This window comes from Macaca nemestrina, chromosome 1, assembly GCF_043159975.1.
Source record: "Macaca nemestrina isolate mMacNem1 chromosome 1, mMacNem.hap1, whole genome shotgun sequence".
NCBI classification, from domain to species: domain Eukaryota; kingdom Metazoa; phylum Chordata; class Mammalia; order Primates; family Cercopithecidae; genus Macaca; species Macaca nemestrina.
In genome coordinates, this window is record NC_092125.1 from 117,541,170 (window position 1) to 117,548,148 (window position 6,979).

The 6,979-nt window shown below is 41.2% G+C and overlaps 1 pseudogene; it reads right to left on the minus strand.

Moving 5' to 3' along the window:
- Window positions 1-4,537: 4,537 nt before the first annotated feature.
- LOC105479137 (elongin-C pseudogene) lies at window positions 4,538-6,313 on the minus strand (annotated as a pseudogene).
- Between the last annotated feature and the right edge of the window lie 666 nt (window positions 6,314-6,979).

The window sequence follows — 6,979 nt, forward strand, 5'->3', positions numbered from 1 at the left end:
CTCCAGCCTGGGTGACAGAGTGAGACCCTATCTGAAAAAATATAAAGAAAAAAGAAATACTTGAGACTGGGTAATATATAAAGAGAAGAGTTTTAACTGTCTCACAGTTCAGCAGGAACTACAAGAAGCATGGTGCTGGCGTCTTCTTGACTTCTAGGGAGGTCTCAGGAAGCTTACAATCATGGCTGAATGCAAAGGGAGAACAGGCATGTCACATGGCGAAAGCAGAAGCAGGAGAGGGAGAGCTGTGAGGAAGGTGCCACACATTTTAAATGACCAGATCTTGTGGGAACTCACTATTACAAAGACAACACCAAGCCATAAGGCAAATACCTCCTAGGCCCCACTTTTGACACTGAGGATTACATTTCAACATGAGATTTGGCGGGGACGATCATCCAAATGATATCAGTAAGTTTTCAGCTATTATTTTGTTAAATGGGTTTTCTATGTCTTTGCCTCTATCTTCTCCTTCTGGAACTCTCAGAATTTGAATATTTGGTCACTTTATGGTGTCCTATATGTATGTCATGCAGCCTTTTCAGTCCTTTTCTTCTTTTTTATTTCCTTTTCTTCTTTTCTTTCTTTCTTGTTTTTTTTTTTTTTTTTTTTTGGCGGGGGGGATGTCTGACTAGATTACTTCAGAAGACCTGTCTTTGAGTTCAAAAATTCTTTCTTCTGTTTGAGCTAGTCTGTTGTTTATGCTCGCAGTTGTATTTTTTTATTTCATTGATTGATTTCTTCTGTTTTAGGATTGATGTTTGTTTCTTTTCAATAATATCTATGTCTTTTTTGAATTTCTCATTCAGATCATGAATTATTTTCTGGATTTCTTTGTATTATTTATCTGCGTTCTCTTGTATCTCACTGAGTTTCTTTAATATTATTATTTGGTATTATTTTTCAGGCATTTCCTAACTTTCCTTTGAGATCTGTTACTGAAGCATTATTGTGTTCCTTTGGATGTGTCATGCTTTCTTAGTTTTTAACGTTTGTGTCTTTACACTGATGTCTGTGCATCTGGTGTAACATTCACTTCTTCCAATTTTATAAATTGGCTTTCATCGGGAAGATTTTTTACTTATAGATTTATCTATAGTGTTGGTCAGGCAGAGTGCTTCGGCTTTGATTCTGCACATGTGCAGTAGTGTAATTTCCATGTGATTTCTTCAGTGATAATCAGCATTAGTGAAATTTGTGAGTTCCTCAGTGGCTTATACTGCAGTCGTTAGTGAAGGTTATGATGAAGTTTTTCTGGGCATGGGAATATTAGGTGGGCTGATCCTCAGGCACCAGTGGTGGCAGCAATGGGCAGAAAAGGCTGTTCTCAGGCCCCTGTTTTCAGTGTCCACAGGTGCTGGCAGTGGTGAGTGGGGTGAGCCAGTCCCTAGGCCCATGGATAATGTGTGTGGACGCTGGTGCCAGCTGCATCAGGTGGAGCAGATCGATTCCCAGGTCCCTGGAAGGTGAGTGTGGTACTGGTGGCCCATATATAATATATATATGAAGGGGTGGATCCCTCATGGCTTGATGCTGTCTTTGCAATAGGGAGTTCTTATGAGGTCTGGTCATTTAAAAGAATGTGGCACCTTCCCTCCCCAACCCTCTCTTGCTTGCTCATGCTTTCACCATGTGATGTGGTGAAACACACACACATACCCTCACATGTGTGTAACATATGTATTACATATATATGCAAACATCTGTCTATATATGTTACATATTTATATATGTAGACATCTATTGCACTGGGACTGACGAGAAGGCTGTAGAACATGGTTCTGGGATGATGCGATGAAGCAGCAACCAGTTGATGTCATCAGGGGCCCAGGCTCTGTCGGCTTTCCTCTGCTTATCTCCATGGGTGGCCTTTACCAGCTGGCTTTTCCTCTCATGGTGCATCAGGCAGCATGTCATTACGTAGCACACTACTTGGGGTCTCTTGTCCTCTGGCTTCTGGTTGGGTTTGACAAATAGAAGACTTTAGCAGAAGATTTAAAGAGTGAGCATGGGCCTGAGAATTCCCACAATCTGTCGTCTATAAGCTGGAAGGCCAGGAAAGCTGGCAGTGTAATTTATTCTGAGCCCCAAAACCTAAGAACCATGGAAGCAAATAGTGTAAGCCCTGGTCTGAGTTTGAAAGCCAGAGAACCAGGCACACCTATGTCCCAGGGGCAGGAGAAGATAGATGTCCTAGCTAAGACAGAGAGTGTGAACATTTGGGAAGAGATATTTGTATTACTATCAATTTTCTACAATTTAATCTCTACTTAGATAGCCTAGTTAGGCAATCAAAGGCATACAACCCTATAGAATCAGATCATCCCTGAAGGCCCTACTAGACAAGGCCAGCGTTTCATGGAAGACACTGCTAGTGATTACTTTTCTTCATTTTCAAATCTTTGACAAGTTTTTCTCCCTAAGAAGCTAGGATGCTTTTGGAAGAGTTAACATGTATGTGTGTATGTGTGTGTGTTGGGGTGGGGGTGAGTATTTATGTATCACCAATTAGACCAGATTATGAAAGCCTTCTCTGGCATGCTAAAAAATCTGGGCTTTACTCTGAAATAATGAGGTTCTGAAACAGGGAAGTGACATGATCACTATATATATTAAAGTGATCACTCTAGTATCAGTGGAGGATAGTTTGAGAAGAAAGAGATGGAGGTTGGGAGTCCAGTTAACAGGTTGGTATAACGGTTCTGAAAAAGAATAACCAGATAATTCAGTAAGGGGATAAGATGAAGAGTTTAAGGGGTAAAACCAAGGTATTGGTTTAAACAAAAAGTTTAAAACCAAGGTAAAAACAACCACACTTGGCAAAGCATTAGGTTTAGGAGTCCAGGCATAGGATGTATCAAAACTACTTAAGATTTCTAGCTTGTAGCCATTGTTGGAGTCTGGGAATACAGGAGGATCTGTAAGTTCCAGAAAAATAAATTTGGTTTTAGACATACTGCATAAGAGAAGACCTAGAAACTTTCAGTAGCGACATCTAACAGATAGTTGAAAATATGGGTGGGAGTTAAGGAGAATGGTAGGTGCTGAGAATTAGGTGTTAAAGCCACATGAATAGATGCATTACCTAGTGAGTAAGAAGAGAAGACAGTGGAAAGTGAGTACTGGCAAAAAGGAAAAGGAGCTCTTGAAGGAAGTCAGAAAACAGTGTTCACCGAAGGAGGAGCATAATGGAATAGTTCTTTCCTCTGACCCTTCATTCTACCACTTGGGAAATTTATTACTGCAAAGGTTTGTAGGTCTAGTCCAGTGAGACAGAATTCATGCTTAACAAGTTAGTCAAAGCAGATTTGTTACTGACAGATAAACAGGAAAAAAAAAAAAAAAAAAAAAAAAAGGAAACCAAGAATTTGGTCCAGCAAGGCTCAATACAACTTTCCAGGGCAGGTGGAGCCTTGTCTGCCCGTGTTCCATGTCACTCTGCAGCTGGGAGACCCTGCAATCGTTCTGCCATGGGTTTTATACCCTGAGCATTTCTGGGCTCACCGAACACAAGGATTTCAAAACATCCTGTTCTAGTAGGAACAAGGGCAAAGTTTGGGTTGTTCTGGACAGTTCCACTTCATCCCAGGACACTGCATTCTGTAAGTAACAAGGAAGAAAGCTAGGTTGGCCAACACTGTCTGGGTACCTGTCCTCCTAGATTAGCATGCACTACTTTTTTGAGAACTATTTGTTGCTATCTCTCTCTTAACCAACTGCATTTCCACTGTATAACTCCTCTAGCATGGAGCCTTGAACACACCTGCCATTCAATGCATGTTGAGTAAATTAATGAAAAGAACTATGAAACAAAAAGGACATTAGAGAGAATTGCTAAGCCACGTAGGATAAACTGAGAAAATGGTCCACTAGAAATGTCTAAAGAGAAACATCAGACCCAGCTAGAAAACTGTGGGATTGGGGTACAGACACCCCAGGGAGGCACCAATAAAGATGGGGACAAACAACAACTAATGCAATTCTCCAGCAGGCTGTCAGAGTCTGCTGGAACGATGATGTCAGCAGGTGGCCACAAGCCAATGAATTGCCTTTTCATCACTTGTGTAGTGTCGATCCTTGCAGGGAGGCTCCCTTAGAAAGGAACTAAGGCTCCTCCTTCTGAGTCTGCCCACCTGGTGAGATCATTGATTGCCCAGAGTACTGACTCATTATCACCAATGAAGATGGAATGGTATCCAACTCACCAGGAAACTTAAGTTCTTACTTTTGATTTCACCCTTGTGAACAAGAAGATTATTAGATTCTTGGTCAATGTAACAATTTACTCACCCTCTATTTCCCTTGCCTGTTCTGTTACCGATTGACGCCCTTCTCACTTTACAGTCATTGTCTAGCACTTTAGAAAGCAGATATGAAGATAAAGAAACTTTATGTTACATCATTTTATATTCTTGGTTTCATAATTTAAAACAGCGTTTTAAAGTAGGGATTTTATATTTGTTGGTTGCCAGCTTTCTGCACTGTTGCATTGCTCAAAGGTTAACTTTTGGTACTTTTAAAAATTATTATAATTTATTTAACAATCTAGGAAGTTTACAGTCATCAGCAATTCTGGTGCAATCTGAGGTGCAGTTGCGAATCTGAGAATCTCTGTGAGGCTGTTAGTGTAGTGAACCTTGTATGTAAAATATATTCGTACTTTTTTTTTTTTTTTTTTTTTAAGACAAGGTCTTGCTCTGTTACCTACTCTAGAGTGCAGTGGTGTGATCATAGTTCACTGCAACCTTGAATTCCTGGGCTCAAGGGATACTTCCACCTCAGCCTCCTAAGTAGCTGGGACTACAGGTGTATGCCACTGCACCCAGCTGATTTTTAATGTTTTTTGGAGAGACGGGGTCTCACTCTGTGGCCCAGGCTGGTCTTGAACTGGGCTCAAGCAATCCTCCCACCTAGGTCTCCCAGACTGCTGTGATTATAGGCTTGAGCCAGAGCATGCAGCTTCCATGCATACTTTTGATAGCACTTGTGAAGAGATTTCTCTAAAACCGACCTCATTGATTTCATTTTCAGCAAACTGACCTGGGTCACTCAACATAGCCTTTATTGTTATTGATGTTACTGCATATTCTCTTTTTACAATAACTTTGTGACCAACAGACGATATCAATTTGACATACACGGCATCAGGGCCTTCACGGTCACCATAGGTTTTTTTCCTTCCCTCTATGAGTTCTTATGAAATTCTACATTGCTTCACCAGGAACGTTAGTAGTCAGCCTCACAGCCACTGCAGCTGCGTCCATGTGCACTGCCACAACCGCTACTCCAGGGCTGCCCCCATACTCCCAGCTGCCTGCCGCCATGAGTTCCTGACTGGGTGCTTTATCCTTGATGTCTGCCACATTAAAGCCATGGGAGCCAGGGGTGGGCCTGACGCATTCAGGTGACATAGTCCGCCTTGGATGAGAAATAACAAATTCCCCATTTTATTCTTCTAGCAAAGGAGCAGTAATAAATTACCTTTTTAAACATTCTTTATTTAATACTCATGATCCTAAGTAGGGCGGAAAACATAATAAACATTGAAGCAGCATTTGCCAAATATGTCAAATCTCATCCCAAACATCAACAAGACCAAATATTTTAAATTCCTAGCAGATGGCGCGTTTATTTAGAGGTTCCCATCCCTTTTAACTACAGAGATCTCTTTACAATGCCAGACAATTTAATGGATTCTCAGAAGAGTATCTGAAGTTTTAATGAAAATTCTGATGATTGATAAAACCTCTGATGAAAACCTATTAGGGATTCAGTAACTCCTTTTTTTTTTTTTTTTTTTTTGAGACAGGGTCTCGCTCTGTCACCCAGGCTGAAGTGCAGTGGCACGATCTCAGCTCACTGCAACCTCCACCTTCCGTGTTCATGTGATTCTCCGGCCTCAGCTTCCCAAGTAGCTGGGATTATAGGCGTGCACCACCACACCCAGCTAATTTTTGCATTTTTAGTAGAGATGGGTTTCACCATGTTGGCCAGGCTGATCTCCAACTCCTGACCTCAAGTGATCCACCTGCCCATCTCGGCCTCCCAAAGTGGTGGGATTACGGGCGTGAGCCACAACGCCCAGCCTCAATAACTCCTTTACATGAATTTATGAATTAATTAATTACAACACTGTAGATTGTTACATTGTTTGTCCACAGAAAATCAAACCTCCTGGTTCAATTTCTTGCCACATTAATTCTGGACTTGACTCTGTTAGCACTGTGACCAAGGGGACATCAGTAAACCTGACACAAGTAGTGACTTGATAAGTACTTGCGTACTGGGGTTTCCTTTGGAACCTGGCTGCCATTACGTGAGGAAGCTGATCTAGTCTCCTTGAGGATAAGCCATCAGCCCAGTCACCAGCTTCTCTGCTCACTGAATGCAGTTACATGAACGATCCCAGACAAAACCAGCAGAACCACATAGTAGATGCAGAGAATTCTGAGAAATAAAAAATCGTTGTTTTAAACCATTAAGTTTTGGTGTGTTTTGTAACACAGTATAGATAACTGAAATATAATGGCATTTACAGAATTTGAAATATAGCAGTATATAAATGAGTAAGTGAATTACTTTTTCACTCATTCATTAATAAATATTTTTTCCAGGGCCCAGTAAAAGCACATTGTCCAGTCTACCCTAAAGGCTAGCTTTGCACAGGATCTATGGATCCTCTGTAAAAATTCTGTGGCCTCAGAAAATCTGAAATCCACAAATAGAGAAGGAAGTCCCAAATTTGAATAACATTCTATATGGAGTAATTTCTTTTCTTTTCTTTCTTTTCTTTTCTTTTTTTTTTTTTTTTTTTTGAGATGGAGTTTCCCTCTTGTTGCCCAGGCTGGAGTGCAATGGCACAATCTTGGCTCACCGCAACCTCCACCTGGGTTCAAGCGATTCTCCTGCCTCAGCTTCCCAAGCAGCTGGGATTACAGGCATGTGCCACCACGCCTGACTAATTTTGTGTTTTTAGTAG